The sequence below is a fragment of the Calonectris borealis genome, chromosome 24 (genome assembly GCF_964195595.1).
Source record: "Calonectris borealis chromosome 24, bCalBor7.hap1.2, whole genome shotgun sequence".
Taxonomy (NCBI): Eukaryota; Metazoa; Chordata; class Aves; order Procellariiformes; family Procellariidae; genus Calonectris; species Calonectris borealis.
In genome coordinates this window covers 8,477,083-8,494,831 of record NC_134335.1, presented here as the reverse complement: position 1 = coordinate 8,494,831, position 17,749 = coordinate 8,477,083, and positions in this window count along the sequence as shown.

Below are 17,749 nucleotides of genomic sequence, written 5' to 3'. Positions count from 1 at the left end.
CTTGAAAAGCCTTTCAGGAACAGCGTGTGCCTGAAGCTCTCCATGCTTTGCCTTGGCTTACACCCTGTTAGTCTTCTGAAGCGGAGGAAAGCCTTCTGACCTTTTACATAAGGCCCAAAGAAAAAAAAACAACTACCTGAGACACTTGGACTGAGTAAGCTTAAAATGCAAAGATCTCTCCATGAGAATGCTTTTTCTATTGTACTTACACAAGCTGGATAGGACTAAATATTTTAAAGCACTATCAGCAGGCATCCCCTGTAATCTGCCTACAGTTTTAAACATTCAAAGCCCTTACCTTTGCAGAGCGAATCAGAACAATGGTCTGAAAACCAAAGATACTGTATACCTCGTCAAGCCTGTCACCCCCCAGGATGTCACCACCTGGTATCCCCTCCTGTCAGCAGCCAGCCAGGGCAAGACAGCCTGGGGCAGATGCAGCAGGCTTGGCCGTGTGGCGCGCGGCTGACCCCCACAAAGGGAGGGGACATCTCCGGGTGCTTGAGTGTATCTGGTGGCATTCATGGAAAGTTCAGTCAAAGAAGCCAATGACCATTTATGTTTATGGCCACAGACCAGTCCCCTGCCCCCATTTTTTAACTCCTCCCTCTCTGCCTTTAGCCCATCACTATTTTTTGCTTTCTCTTTCTCTGTCTCTCTCCCTGTCTGTAGTTTCTAATTCCTCCCTGTCTGTCCTATAGCCTGCTGCTATTTTTTCCTTTCTCTCCATCTCTTTCTCCTGCTCCCTCTCCTTCTCTTTTTTCTATCGCCGTGTCCTGCTTCCTGGCCTTATCTTAATGTTAGGGTTAGGGGCTAGGGTTAGGGTTAGGCTTAGGGTATCGTTAGGGTTAGGGTTAGGATTATGGTTCGGGTTTAGGGTTAGGGATAGGCTTAGGGTTTCGTTTTAGGGTTAGGCTTAGGGCTTAGGGCTTAGAAGTAAAACTGACCCAAGCACTTACGCCTCCATCAAGGACCACATGCCCTGAGGCTTGTGATGACTGTTGGATGGCTTTCCCTCCCCCCGATGGAAACACCTCTCAGTTCTCTGTGCTCACACCAGGGAAGGAAAGGCAATACACCCCCATATCTAAAGGCATGGCACTCCAAGCAAAGGTAACGTTTCGTTTCTTTAGATGAACTGCCTGGCCAGTTACAACACCTGCTTATACTGACTTCATCCACCCTTACCCGCAAAACATTGTGACAGGCTGAGTAAGCGTGGAGAGTCAGGTGAACTTTGACGCACACACTGCTACCATAGGACTGGATTTTTAACCTATTTACATTTATCCGTCGCTTTGAAGCTGCCCAAGGGTCAGCATGCCCTTGCTACTGGAGGTTCTTGCTCTGTGCAGGCACTAAGGAAGACATTTCTGGTGACAGATTATTTCTAACGGGTAAAGCACAGCAGAACACACTGTTTATGAGCTGCTGAGAATCGTCCCCCAGGCATAGCGGGAACAACGGCAAAGCCTGTATATTTAAGATGCATTTGAGTTACATTACCATTAAAATACACCACCACCAGACAGTGCTCTAGACGGAAGGCTGACATCAGTGTACAAGGACAGTCCCTTCTGGACATCTCGCTCCTGGGTAGAAATCGTAGAGACTTCCTTTAAGGACAGAAATCCAAAGAGCTACAATAAGCCTTTTAAATTCAGCACAGCAAACAAAAAGCAAACAAACAAAACATGACAGGAAACCCCTGAGGCACTGATGAGGAACACAAGGTCTCCCCTTGAGTCCACTACCCCTCACAAGACTTACTCAAAATTACTCAGTTGCTTACTCAAAAGCAATAACCAACAAGCCATGTACCCTTGGGGAAGCCCTTGTCCTTCTGTGCCGCTGGTGGCATCCCACCATTTCTTTGGGAGTCCACACAAACTCAGAAGTACACTTAGTCCTCCGGCAGTCATTACCTATGGACCCGAACTCCTCCCACACCCCAGAAGTGGCTGTCGGTCGTCTGGCAGTCATTCTCCACAAACTGCAAGCCCTCCATACCTAACCACCTCCCTAGTGACTCAGTGGAAATGAGCTGGACCACAACAGAAGTGACACTGCCCGGCCCGGTCACACAGATTAGACCACAAACGGTGGTCACAAGACAGAAAATGCAACACAAACCACAAGGACAGCAAAAAAACAAGCAGAAGACACATCACACAAAAACCAAAGACCCCTCTCCAAACCCTAAAAATGCAAGCAAGCTACAAAAGGACTTTCCAAAAAAAAGACCACCCAGAACACAACATAAGGCAAAACCAACCTAACCCCAGGAACCCAGCGCTTGCAAACCCAGATCCTGACCATAACAATAACATGCTTTAATCCTAAGTCGCGTAAACTCCCATAACCCTCAAACCCCATAACCCTAGCACGCTGGAACCCTAGCGCCCCATAGCCCTAGCACATTGTAGCCCCAAGATATCAAAACATTGAACACAAACTCCCTGGAGGTCTCTCTCTTCAGGTGGCCCCAGATCTCAGACACCACAACTCTGAAGTGGGGGTGCCCACCGTGCCCAAGTGGAAGATCCACCAGGACAGCACCAGCATCCATCTTCACATCATCCGTCACGCCCTGAAAAAGTGCCCAGGTTGGACACTCCTGGGGAGAAAGGCGGAGGCACTCGGAGACTTTGAACCGGTCAGCCATGGCCACAGGGCTTCAGCTCATCATGTCTGTGTCAGAGCCACCAGGCAGGTGACCCCGTCCCCCCTGCGAAGACCCCTTGGGGTAGCCGTACCCAGCACCAGCTGGCTGGATACGGCCTTTGCTCTCTGGGGAGGTGCTCCCTGGGAGCAGGGTCTCTCACGGGGGAACTCACAGCTCACCTGGGCTGCTCTGCGGCCACCGGACGCCTTTGCTGTCAGGTGGCTCTCAGCACCTCTCTGCCAACGGCTGTCACCTCCCTGCAGGACGCTCTCCAGCGCACGGTCCGTCTCCACTGGGTCTCCCTGGGGACAAAGGTCGGAAGGGAGGGATGGGGTTTGCTCTGTCCCCGTTCCCAGGGTGCTTCAGGAGAGACCTGCCACCCCCAAATGAGCTGTCTGACGTGGACACCACAGACCAGCTGCAGACGTGGGTCAGCACGGTGGCGGGGAGTGGGCAAGATGTCCTGCGGAGCCCCCGGCGCTGGCAGAAAGCAGAGCTGGAGACAACGGGGAGAAGCCCCAGGCAGCCGGCAGCTGGCGGTGGGGCCTGGCAGGGAGCAGCACCCGCAGAAATGCCCGGCTCCTGGAGCCTCGGCCCCAGGGCTGCAGCCTCGGCACCTCCTGGGGCTTCGCTGGGAAAAACCAGGCAGGGGTGACCCTGACAGCCCGCACACGTACCTGGCCCCGGGAGCTGGCAGCCTGTCCCTGTGCCCATCGCTGCCACGGGATCCAGGAAGCAGCGCCCCAGCCCTGGCGTGGCCCTGAGCCGCCTCTCAGGCCAGGCAGCCGGAAGCCGTGCCCCATGGCAGGCTGGGAGCTGTAGGCCCGGGGCACGGGCTGCCGGGCGGCCATGTTGGCTCCCGGGGCACGGGGCTGCTGGGCAGCCATGTTGGCTCCCGGGGCATGCCGGGAGTGTAGGCCCGGGGCACGGGGCTGCTGGGCAGCCATGTTGGTTCCCGGGGCATGCCGGGAGCTGTAGGCCCGGGGCACGGGGCTGCCGGGCAGCCATGTTGGTCTTGGGAGGTGCGGGCTCTGCTCCAGCTGCGGCCCAGCTGAGGTGAGGACAGGCACGCAAGTGGAGCTACCGAAGAGGAAGGGAGGAAAGGACAGACGGACAGAGAAAGAAGTGCTTGAACTGTAACATTTGCCTGGCAGTGCAGAGCGCGGGAGCTGCGGTGAGTCCCAGCCCCTTGGGGCCGTGTCACCCCTCTTCTGCATCGCAGTCCCTCCCAGCCCCCCCCTCCCATTTCCCTCTGTGTCATTTTTTTCACTTCCCCATACCTCTCTTCTTCTATTGCTGTGTTCTGCTCCCCGTCCTCTCTTCTCCAAGTCCCTCTTTCCCTGTCGCTCTACCCGCCCCTGTCTTTTTCTTGCTGCCCCTCCCTCCTGCTCCCTGTCCCTCTTTTTGCCTTCCTCTGTCTCTGCCCTGCAGCACACTGCTGTTGTTTCTTCTCTGTCTCTTTGTCCTGGTCTGCATCCCGCTCTGTTTTTCACAGTCTCTCTGGCCTGTTCCCTGTCGTGATTTGTCTCTCTCTGCCTGTATGTCCCGCTCCCTGCCCTTGTCTTCCTTTCTCCCTCCTTCTGCTTCTCTCTCTCTCTGCCCCCCCCCCCGCCCTGCTCACTGTCACTGCGGTTTTCCATTCTGTATCCCACTGGCCCTGTCCTTCTTCCTGTTCATCTCTCTTCTGTCTCTCTCTGCTGCTCCCTGACCCTTCCCCTCCCCGCTTCCTCCATCTCTCTGCAGGGCTCCTGAGACCTCTCTTTCTTTCCCCATCCCTCTGTGCTGCTCACTGTCCCTGTTCCTCTCTTTCTCTTCGTTGTTATTCTTGGCTGTCACTCTGTCCTTCTCCCTGCCTCTATTCCTTTTTACTCCCTCTCCTTTCTTCTGCCCACCGCAGGTTTTCTTGCGATCTCTATCCTGCCCCTAGCCCTTAGCTCTCTCTCTCTTCCTGCCTCCGTCTCCCTCTTTCTGCCTCTCTTCCTCTTTTCCTGCTGCTTCTTTCTCCATCTTTGTCCAGATCCCTGTCCTTTTCTTTCTCTTGCTGTCCTTCAGTCCTTTTTCTCTTTTCTCTCTTTTTCTCTGTCCCATTCCCTGCCCCACCCTTTCTCACTAAACCCCCCTGTCCAGCTGGCTGTGCCTTCTTTCCTCTCTCTCTCGCTCTCTAGTTTTCCTTTCTTCGTCTCTCTGTCCCACTGCCCATCACAGCTGGTTTTGTCCTCCAGTGGTGTCCTGCCCCCTCTTCCTTTTTTCTCTCGCTGTCATTCTGGCCTCTTCTTTTAAATTCCTCCATCTCGGTCCTGCACCCGTCACTGGTTTTTTCCTCTCCTGTCCCTTTGTCTTGCTCCCTGTTCCCCGTTCTTGTCTCTCCTTCCCTTTGTTCTGCCGCCCATCTCTGTTCCCCTTCTTGCTCCATCTCTCTGCCCTGCTCCCTGGCCCTCTAAGTCTCTCTCTGTTTCTCTGTCCCGCTCCCTGTCTCTCCCCCACCCTATTTTTCTGTCCTACTCCCTTTCCAGGTTCCCACCCTCTCTCACTTTGTCCTGCTCCCTGCCGCGGCTATTTGTCACTCCATCTCTGTCCTGCCGCCCAGTGCTGTTTTTTCCTTCCATCTCTCTGTCCTGCTGCCCAGCCCAGGCTCTTTTACCTCCTTCTGTGTCCTGCTCCCCGTCCCTTAGTTTTGCCTGTCTTTCCCTTTGTCCTGCCTCCCTGTGCCTTTCTTCTCGCTCTGTATCGCCCTGTCCTGCTCCCTGTCCTTGTCTTTCCCTGACAATCTGTGTCCTACTCCCTTTCCTTGTCTTTCCCTCTCTGCCCCCCATCCTTCTTCCCACCTTTCTTTTTCTTCTCTCTCCCCCTCTGTTCCTGCTGCTTCTTTTTCCACCTCTGTCCTGCTCCCTGCCCCTTTTTTCCTCTCGCTGTCCCTCTGCCCTGCTTCCTGTCCCCATCTTTTCTGTCTTTGTTTCTCTGTCCCGCTGCCTGTCCCATCGTTTCTTGTTGTACTCCCCTGCCCCGTCCAGCTGGCTCTCCCTTTTATTTGTTCTCTCTTCCTCTTTTCTGCTTCTCGGTCCTCTTTTCCTCTTCCCCTGTCTCTGTCCTCCAGCCCGTTGCTGGCTTTTTCCCCCCTTCTTGGTCTCCATCAGGATCTGACCCTCTCTTTATTTCTCAGTCCCTTTGTCCTGCTCCCTGTCCTTCCTTCTCTTTCTCCATCTGGACGTCCTGCTCCCTGTCCCTGTCTTTCCCTAGCCCCCCCTTCCTTCTTCCTCTCCTTCCCCACCCCCATCTCTGCCTCTCTGTCCTGCTCCTTGACCCTACTTTTTCTTCCTCCATCTCTCTGCAGGGCTCCTCATCCCTATTTCTCTTGATTTCTCCATCTCCCTAGCCTTTTCCCCATACCTTTCTTTCTCTCTCAGCTCCTCTATCTTTTCTCTCATCATATTTTTCTCTTTCTAGTCCACTGTCCTTCTCCCCGTCAACTTAAGCTGAACGACCAGGTGTCCCTGGGCTCTGGTATTTCCTTAGCATTGCCCTAGGGAAGATCGGTGGTTTTAGGGCTAGGGATCATTTAGGAGCTGGTCTCCTTACGTAGGCAGCGGAGCTAGGCATAGTTAAAGCAGAGGTTGTTCTCAGCTGGTGCTCTGTGCGTCCTGTTGAAAGAGCAGGCTGTGGGCCTTATTTTGAAGGAAGGTTTCTTGTTCTGCACTCATTGCTCCTCGGGACGCTGCACAGAAGTGGTGTTGGGGTCTGGAGAGACAGATGGGACCTGCTGCGATTCCTAGTAAACGTGAACTTGAACGAGACCAGACTGACTGCATATGGTTTTCTTCTCAGCTCCAATTCCAACCTGCGTGCTCGGCGCTAATGAAAAAAGAGACCCTGAGCTGCAAATGAGCAGACAACGTCACTCACTTAGGTCACCGTGCAGTTGGTCTGTGATAAGGGATGCGTACTTCCATGACGGTGCTTTCGTGAACGTTCTCTGGTCTTGCCGCTTCAAAGCCCTCCCTTTTTCCAGACATTTTAAGATGGCATTTCTTATTCTGGGGTTCAGGCTGGAGTTGGACTTAATGTTGAACAGCTGATAGCATGGGCTCCGTAAAATGTGAGAGAGAACCCTGCTCTTTTGTTGTTGTTGTTGTTTTCTAACACGCCCTAAACTTTGCTAAGCAAAGGGAGGAGTGGTTGCAAGAGTCTGTTCTTTGAGAGTGACGTATTCCTGTAGCGTGCCTGTCTTTGTACGGTGAAGGTTTCCTACCTGCAGTATGATTTTGCTGAGCTGTGAGGCTGTATTGGCGTAGCAAAGGTAAGAAGTGGCATCTTTAAAGGTCATGAAACTGTAGCAAAACTAGCGGGAGAAGCTAGTTCCTTCCGTGACAAAACTAGTAGCAAGTAAAAGCATTTGCAATTGGCTTTTTTGTGCAACGTTCATACAGAGCTTTTGGTATTGATTGATTTTTGGGAAGCAAGACAGCAGTGAGGAAAGAAACCTGGGGCTTCTTCACCGTAGGCAGGGTTCAAGCCTTTGCGCTAGAACAGGTCTTCGCTACAGTTTACAGAAAGAGAAGACGAGCTGACTGTAAGGAAATTTTCAGTAGAAGTAAGGCTAGATTTGCAGAATTTGGTCCTCCGTATCTGTTGCAAATAAGAGATGACTTGGCAGTGTTTACATCTGAAGTGCATGCCGGTGTGTTAATGCAGGCCGTCGAGGTCTTTTCAGGGGTACTTCTGGACTGCAGGTTGCGTGCGTGGGTGGCACCATGTCCCAGGATGAGCCACTCTTAGCTCAGAGGATGTGACAGAATGGCAACCATCTTTGTGGTGGACCCCTGTCATGGTTTAACCCCAGTGGGCAACTAAGCACCACACAGCCGCTCACTCGCCCTCCCCCCAGCAATGGGATGGGGGAGAGAATCAGAAGAGCAAAAGCACGAAAACTCACGGGTAGAGATAAGAAGAGTTTAATACTTGAAATAAAATAATAATAGCAATAATAGTAATACTAGTAACAGTAATAATAGTAATACCAATACCACGATAATAATATCAATAATAACACCAATAATAATAATAATAATAATAACAATAATAATAACAATAATAACAATGATAATAACAACAACAATAATAATAGTAATAATAATAACAATAATAATAACAATAACAATAATAATAATAAAAATAATAATTTGTAATTAAAACAACGAGAGAGAGAAAGAGAGGGAGAGAGAATCAAGAATAAGAACCTCAATCCTAACACTAACACCAAACCCTCACCCTAACTCGAATCCCTAATGCTACCCGTAAACCCTATGCATAACACTAAGACCTTATCCTTACCCTAACCCTAACACCGAAACCTAACCCTAAAGCTGAACCCCAACCTTAATCCAAATGCTAACCCTAACCGTAAACCTAACCCTAACTCTAACCCTAACCCTATCCCTAACCCTAAACCCGAACCATCCTAAACCCAACCGTAAAACTAATGCTAACCCTAAGCCTAAGCCTAACCCTAAACATAACCCTAACCTTAACCCTAAACCTAACCCCTAACCATAACCCTAACCTTAACCCCTAACCCTAACGTTAACCCCTAACCCTAACCCTAACCCCGAACTCTAGCCCTAATCCCGAACCCTAACCTTAACCCTGAACCCCAACCTAACCCTAACCCCTAAACCTAACCCTAATGCTACCCGTAAAACCTACGCATAACACTACGACCTCACCCTAATACTAACTCTAACCCCAAGACCGAACCCTAACTCTAACCCTGAACCCCAATCCTAACCCTAAACCCTAACCCTAAACTTAACCCTAACACTAACCCTAAACCTAACCCTAATGCTATGCGTAAACCCTAAGCGTAACATTAAGACCTCACCCTAAACCTAACACTGAACCCTAACTCTAACCCTTAACTCCAGTCCTAAGCCTAACTCTAACCTTAACCCTAACCCTAACACTTAACCCTAAATCGAACACTTAACCCTAACCCTAACCCTAACCTAACCTTAAGCCTAACCTGAATCATAAAGCTCTAACCCTAATGCTAACCCTAACCCCGAACCCTAACCCTAATCCCAAACCCTAACCCTCACCCTGAACCCCAACCCTAACCTTAACCTAATGACCCTAACCCTAACTCTAACCCTAACCCTAATGCTACCTGTAAACCCTAACTGTAACACTAAGACCTCACCCTTATACTAACGCTAACCCCAAGACCAAACCCTATCTCTAACCCTGAACCCAGTCCTAAACCCTAACCCTAACCTTAACGCAAACACTAACCCTAAACCTAACCCTAACGCTACCTGTAAACCCTAAGCGTAACATTAAGACCTCACCCTAACCCTAACACTGAATCCTAACTCTAACCCTTAACTCTAATCCTAACCCTAACTCTAACCTTAACCCTAACCCTACCCCTAAACCTAACACTTAACCCTAACCTAAGCCTAACACTTAACCTTAAACCGAACACTTAACCCTAACCGTAACCTAACCTTAAGCCTAACCTGAATCATAAAGCTAACCCTAGCCCTAACCCTAACCCTAAGGCGAAACCTCACCCTAAAACAAAATCCTAACGCTAACCCTAACCCCAAACCGTAACCCTAACCCTAACATCAAACCGTAACACTAACACTTTGGCATAACCCTAACGTTAAACCTAAACGGAACCATAAAACTAACCCTCACATAACACCGAACCCCTAATTCTAACCGTAACCCTAATGCTAACTCAACCTCAAACCGTAATCTTAAGACATCACCATAACCCTACCCCTACACCTACCCCTACCCCTAATCCTAACCCTAAAACTAAACCCTAACCCTAACCCCTAACCCAAACCCTAACCCTAACGCTAAGCCTATCCCTAACTGTAACCCTACGCCCTAACCCTAACGCTAACCCTAACCCTAAAACGAACCCATAATCCTACCGCTAACACTAAACCTGAAACATAATCCTAATCCCAACGATAACCCTAGGCCTAACCCTAACCCAAACCATAACCCTAACCTTAACCCCAACCATAACCCTAACCTTAACCCCTAATCCTAATTTTAACCCTGATGCTAATCCTAACCCCGACCCCTAACCGTAATCCTGAAACCTAACCCTAACCCTGAACCCCAACCTGAACCCTAATGACCCTAACCCTAACCCTAACCCTAACGCTACCCCAAACCTAATACTGTAACCATAACACCTCACCCTAAACCTAATGCAAAACCTAATCCTAAAATTAAACCACAACTCTAAACCTAAACCCTAACCCTACAAATTAATGCTACCCCTAACCCAAACTGAAATCCTAACCCATAAGCGTAAACCCAATGTAACCCCTAACCATAACACTAAGCCCTAACCCTAATGCTACCACAAACCTAATACCATAACCGTAAGACCTCACCCTAACCCTAACGCAAAACCTAACCCTAAAACTAAACTGCAACCCTAACCCTAAACCTAATCCTAATACTTAATACTAACCCTAACCCAAACTGAAATCCTGACCCATAAGCATAAAACCAACCGTAACCCCTAATCATAACACTAATCCCTAACCCTAACCCTAACCCTAACCCCTAACCCTAACCCTAACCCTAACCCTAACCCTAACCCTAACCCTGAACCCCAGCCCTAACATTAACCTTAACCCTAACCCTAACCCTAATGATAAGCCCTAACCCTATTGCTAACCCTAACCCCAAACCCTAAGACATATCCCGAACTCTAACCCTAACCTTGAACCCCAGTCCTAACTCTAACCTTAAACCTAACACTAACCTTTACCCTAACCATAACCCTAACCCTAAAACTAAACCCTACCCCTAAACCCTAACCCAAACCCTAACCCTAACCATAACCCTAAGCCCTAACCCTAACCCTAACCGTAACGCTAAACCTAAAATGAAACCCTAACCCAATCCCTAACCCTAAACCCAAACCATAATCCTAACCCCAACCCTATCCCTAACCCTAACGATAACCCTAACCCTAACCCTAAGCCCTAACCCTAACCCTAACCCTAACCATAACCCCAACCCCTAACCATAACCCTGATGACAAGCCCTAACCCTAATTCTAACCCTAACCCCTAACACTAACCGATATCCCAAAGTCTAACCCTAACCCTGAACCCCAGCCTTAACTCTAACCTTAACCCTAACCCTAACCCTAACGCTAACCCTAACTGTAACCCTAAGCCCTAACCCTAACCCTAAACCTAACCCTAAAATGAAACCCTAACCCGATCCCTAACCCTAAACCCAAACCATAATCCTAACCCCAACCCTATCCCTAACCCTAACGATAACCCTAACCCTAACGCTAACCCTAAGCCCTAACCCTAACCCTAACCCCAACCCCTAACCATAACCCTAATGACAAGCCCTAACCCTAATTCTAACCCTAACCCCTAACCCTAACCCATATCCCAAACTCTAACCGTAACCCTGAACCCCAGCCCTAACTCTAACCTTCACCCTAACCCTAACCCTAATCCTAACGCTAACCCTAACCGTAACCCTAAGCCCTAACCCTAACCCTAACCCTAACCCTAACCCTAACCCCTAACCATAACCCTAATGACAAGCCCTAACCCTAATTCTAACCCTAACCCCTAACCCTAACCCATATCCCAAACTCTAACCGTAACCCTGAACCTCAGCCCTAACTCTAACCTTAACCCTAACCCGAACCCTAACCCTAACGCTAACCCTAACCGTAACCCTAAGCCCTAACCCTAACCCTAAACCTAACCCTAAAATGAAACCCTAACCCGATCCCTAACCCTAAACCCAAACCATAATCCTAACCCCAACCCTATCCCTAACCCTAACGATAACCCTAAGCCTAACCCTAACCCTAACCTTAAACCTAACCCCTGCCCCTAACCATAAACCTAATGATAAGCCCTAACCCTAATGTTAACCCTAACCCTAAACCTAACCCTCACCGTAACACTAAGCCCTAACCCTAACCCTAACCCTAAACTTAATCACAAACACCTATAACTGATGTAAATGAGCAATATCAGGGCAGCAAGTCAGGTTCTTTAAATCCTTGCTTTCTCTCTTCCGTTCTCTCTTCTTGCTTTCTCTCTTCCGTTCGAGGAGATTTCCGTTCGAGGAAGCTTTAGCTAGTTTTATTATATTGTCTGTCTTAGGAGGAACAGCCACTTCTACTTTCCGCTTTGTCTTGTCAATTTTTGCTTTTGGCTTATCCTTCTCTTTTTTCTCCTTTTCAGACATCGGTTTGAAAACAATAGAATCTGCTTCCATAGGCTCATCTCTCACAGGGGTGGCATCATCTCTGCTTGGGACCATGAACAGGGAGTCCATTTTAACGTCTTCTGCTGGAACTGGCTCTCTTGGTTTTCTCGCACCTGCTAACAACTCAGCATTGGGAAATCCTTCATCCTCATCCCTTTTTCTTCTCTTTTTATGCTTATTTCCTTGGCCATCTCCCAGTGGATTTTTCACCTCCTTCTCTTTTGATTTGGTAGGATCCTTGATGCCATGGCTCTCTCTTTCAGAAGGTTTTTCAGGGTAATTTCCAGCTCTATTGTGATTTTGGGGGCTCTGCCAAGCAGGATAATCCTCCCTACGTCCCCGAGCATATGGTGAATTCTCTTGTCTGGTCCCAGGTGGACCAAACCTACCTGGAGAAAAGTTCTCTCTGTTTACTGGAGGGTGAGGTTGAGCGCCAACAGCATAGCCCTTGTAAAACTTTCCATGCCATTCTCTGTAGTTCCTTTCCCATTCCCTGTACCTTGCCTTTTCAAATGGATCTCTAAAGTCAAGAGATCTGCCATAGTAAGCTTTCAGATCATATGGTGGAACTTCTCTGTATCTGTTAAAATACTCCCTTCCTCCTTCCCCTTGAGGTATAGTCTGTTTAGTGGGAGACTGGCCTCTAAATGCTGGAGACCTTGACCGTGAATGGCATCTTCTGTATGGGGGTGACCTTGACCTAGAACGATAGTTACGCCTCTTCCCTTTGCCTCCTCTTGGATACGGCAGCAATCGCGAGTAGGAACGAGAATGGGAAGGACTAAATGAGCGAGAGTAGGAGCGAGTGCGGGAAGAACCTGATCTTGATGTGGAGCAGGTAGACGAACTTGTAGAGTAAGGTGAAGCACTATAAGGAGACTTGGACCTGGAAAAAACCACAACACACAAAAAAAGAAATGAAGTTAATTCAAAACAGTCATTCTCCCCAATGTTTTTCCTCCCAAATTTGGTTTGGGTTTTTTCTCCTCTCCATACGCTTACGTCAAAGCTTCCTTCAGCTGCTGACATAATGCTACTGCAAATTGAGGAATTTGATAAAATTTTTCAATTCCATTTGTCTTGTTTTAGTTATGCATGTTTACTACCTGCAACGAAAAATTCTATTGGAAAAAACACTGTCATTTTTCCTTATGTCAGATGCACTTTGGTGTAACTGCAGTCCGATATGCTGTTGAAATACAAACATGAAAAACAAGGCAACTTCATTGAGCCAAATACTTCCTCCTCTTTAAGTCTCCGTTGTTCTCTGTAAAACTCCTCCCTAGATAAGGGAGGCCAATGGCATCCTGCCAACATAAGCATTTTTCTCCCTGCTTTCTGTTCATTAGAGACTACGCTCATTTCCTGATCCTCATACTTGCCTTCCACATCCTCACCCCCAACAGTTCATTCAGTCTTCTCTCCTTATACTCGGCTTTGCACCTGTGGATGGAGGCTGCCCACACTTGAAAGAGACTCCCATCTCCCGTGGGCCAAGTGCCCACTGCTCCTCTGCCACTCCTTGGTACACTTAATACATCACACTTCTGATCTTCCAAGTACTGCACAGATATTAACTAACCTTCTCTGGAACTTCTTTTAACTTCTTCCACATACGCTTCCTATGTTGTTGCCTCATCATGAGGTATTTGGCCTGGTCCTGTCCCTGAATTGTTGTTTCCTTGCTGACTGAATTGGAGATATCAGACAACCTGTGGGATGGATCCTGGTTTTTCTTTTGATTTACCTTTAAGATTTTATAAACACAATGCACTCTTACAATCTATCTATAACAAACATATAGCAAAAGGAAGGACTAGCTTGACGCTGCAGTAATAGGTAAAACAGACTCCTCTCTCTCCAACTGAGAGAAAGCGTCTTGGCTATGTGAGATGACGAAATTGAAGAAATTCAAAATTGTCATAAAAGAACAGTGTTGACTTTTCCAACCAGTTGCTCGTTCGGTATCAACTAAGTTGTTAAAAAAAGAATGTTGGAGGCTGATTCCTATTGGGAAATCAATTTCTTCAGCCCTATTCAGCCAGTAATGGAAAAGGTGGCTTTCCATCTGATCCTTTAATTATCTTTAATTTTTATAGGTAATTATGGTTTCCTCAAAAAGCGTTCATTTTTCAGAGTCCTGTTTTCAGTCATGTACCGGAGTTTTATTTTAAATAACCTTAGTGGAAGCACAGATGCCCTTTGTAAAAGCCAATTCAAATGAAGCCATTTAAAAATTAATTACCACTTGGATTCTCCACAACTATCTGTGCATACTTGCTTCATTATAAATCAGCTGTTGTATAAGTTATGCGTTATACAGCCTCTTTTAACAGGTGACAGGTAGTCATCTATTGAATTTCTGTAGAATACTTACACTTCCCAGCCTGGTCTGCCACCTGCTGAGCGAACTGGACTGGCTCTCATTGGATGACCTTTTGGAGCGGGGAGAGGAAAAAGAAAGAAATCCCATTCAGTTCCTCTGAAGGTAATTTTTTTTAAAGAAATTCTGAAGTTACAGTTACTTACCAGTTGTGGGTATTGCTTGTCCTTGGGGGCCCAGAAGACTTGGTAATGCTGGTTGTCTTTGTACGGGAACCTGATAGACATCTCAAAAAACCATTAGTAGGCTTGAGTTCTGAAGGTTTTAACCAACTCTCCCATGGAGAAGAATGTGGATTAAATGCCGAACTATCCGTTTGTTGCAGACCACAGTAAGTCACCAGAGTTGGCTATATCATTTTCTATGAGAGAAATGAATCCCACCTCTCCTTTGCCAGAGGGTAAATGTAAATTGCAGGCTCAGGGTAAAGTTCGTCTCCGAGTAACTACATTTTATAAATGGAAGAAGTCTATGTTACAGCTCCTACAAAACGAGATCCATGACAGAAACACAGAAGTGCTACCAAGTGCATTTTAAAACAGCCGCTCGTGTCAGCACACAGCAGTATTTTCTTAGTTTATAGCAACAGGAAAACTTCAGTCTGTTTCACACATGGGATTTGATAAAAGTCAGAGGGGGCGGAAATCTCAGTCCGGAAATCTGTTTTGCAGAAATACAGATTCTTAGCATACCACACGTTTAACCAACTTCCAGGGGCATGAACAGTAGGACCACCCTATTTTAATATTCAAAAGTATCACAGATTCTATGGTTAAGCACAATGACAGTGCTTCCTGCCCCGTAATTACAGATGCTGGCCAACTTGGTTGCATAGCCACTCAGACATGCACGCACGGTTTCTCTCACTCACTTTTTGGCCAGTCCAATTAATTCCATACTTACGCATTAATAGTTGGTATTGCGTATTTTCCAGTGTTTGTCAGCATAGCACCCTTTGTATTGGGGTCTTTCACCTCCATCATGAAACTCCTTGGAATTCCTGTGCTCTTTAATTCTGGGAACAGGCTCAACATTTTTGTCCTGTTAAGAAAAGAAATGCAGACATATCTCCTTTTAAGACCCACACTTAAAATGACATTTCAATGATTATTTTAAGCAGCAAAAGCCTTTAATCCTCTCCTTTTACCTAGCATAAGGGTTGCTCGACTAAAATACTTATTTTCCTAAATGAATATAGCCAGGATGTTCCAAAGACTTGAGCAGTGTTTTGAACTCATTCCATTCTTTGGCTTAAGTTCAGGTTCTTTAAGGGTGAAATATCCCTTAGCTCACCATCCACTCAGAAAAGAGATACAAACCCGCTCCTCCTCCAAAGCGCAATTCAGAGCACAAATATTCAATAGATGGGGTCAACAGAAACATCTTGGTTTTACATGAAATACTAAAAACTGTGAACTGTCATTAAACAGAGTTAAAACCAGAAACATTTCCAGTAATATTGAAATATATAAAAATATGCACGAAAGTTCACAGAGCAAGATCTGTGGACATACTTAATGTCTATGACCTAGAAAAAAGAAAAGTTTACATTTATAATGCCAGGTTTCCCTTGGATTTTGAAGGGCTTTGCAACATTGCCCTATGAACCTCTGTCTTTCACCCCAAGAGAAACAATTCGTAATATGAGTATTCATGGATTTGTTACGTAACTGCCAAGGTAAAAAAATGAAAAGCTAAGGAACGCCAGAAGTCCCCCACAGTCTTACCCCATTTGTTGGGCAGTTCTTTATGTAGTCGCCAGGTTTTCCGCAACGAAAGCAAGCGTATGATGGTGGAGGTGGACCCCAGGGTTTCTTCATGTAACTAAAAGGGTTTGGGGCAAAGAAGAAAAAGGTATGCACGCGTCTCTCTCGTTAAAACAAACTTCTCTACAATTTTTCCATAATCTTCAAAGAACAGATTTGACATTATCAACACTTACTTGATTGGATCATATTCCTGGCAAGACTGTAGCATCATAGCTTTTATTTTATCTTCTTCGGAAGCATTGGCTTCAGCCAGATTGGCAGTCTGTTTAACAGGTAATTATTTGACACATACATTAGAAACACATTTAAGCCCACACTGCCAAAGAGAACACCACTCACCCAACCCTGTAAAGAGCAGCACAACGCCAGCTGAGGTTGCATGAAAACAGCTGCTTATATGAAACAGAGTTGTCCAAAAGATGTTCTGGGGAGTCCTTACATCATCACAGGATGTTTATGTGCCTGTTAACCTACTTGAAAAGAGCATTCCTGGGCACTCCAAACCTTAGGCTCTTCATGTTCCCCCCCACTAACTTCTTCATAGGAAGCAATTTAACTACAATAAGCAAAACCTGCAGTTTTTTCCAGCTGACCGTGTCCTTTTAACATACAAATTGTAATATAAACGTTATGCAGAACTGGATCTTCAAATTACTGAAGCCAGCTGATTTTTTTAAAGTAGTATTTGTTCAACTGTTTTTATTACACACTAGTACAGATACAAGCAGGGTCTAAGGGAGTGACTGTAAATGATTTGGACCCTCAAGCACCTATCATTCAGATCAACCACTCATGGTTTTGGTTTTAGATGCATTCATTCACAAAAGCAACCAACTTGTTTCAGCATTTTGTTAAAGGGCTGTTTCATATACACAGCTTTTTCTCAACTGTAACATAATCCAGATCGACATCTATGAAATCATTTCCATTAACATTTACAGAAGACTTTACAGATACTTGACTAATTTGTTTGAACCCAAGCGGTTTACAAAACACATCCAAAACCCACAAGACATTACTAGGAATAGACCAAAATTCAATATGGCATTTAATGCATAATAAAACAGAAAACTTTTTACAACACATTGCCTCCATGCTAAGCCAGTCTGCACTGAGGAGGTTAGAGTAAGGAACCGTTTGGAGCTGCTTTATCTTATGTTCCTCTGTTTTTCTGAAATACTTACATTTTCTCAAAAGCTTAAATGTGTACACCACTTGGACAGTTTTTCACATTTTAGAGTAAAACTTCACCTGAGTTTACAGAACCAAGGACATGTTTAGGGACAGCGCTAACAGCGACCAATTTCTCCTGGTGCCTACCTTCCAAACTATTTTTTTTTCCTTACCAAATGTCCACAATTTAATTTCTGCAGTGAGAGAGGGAAGAAGTTACCAGTGGGAAGAGATTTTTCTTTCTGGGAAAGGAACTCCAGCCTTTATTTTCAGAAGAAAGAACTAGCTCCTCTGCATTAGGCCCTGCCTTCTCTAATCTTTGTAACTTCAAAGACTAGTAATTTAATTGGCTAGCACTACGCCTTTTCACAAAGTGCAATCCCAGCCAAAGTTACATGTTGTTGAGCAAAAAATGCAGGCAGTTCCATAGCAAAACATGGCATTACAACAGTTTCAGAAGGTCACGTTTGCTAATATGCC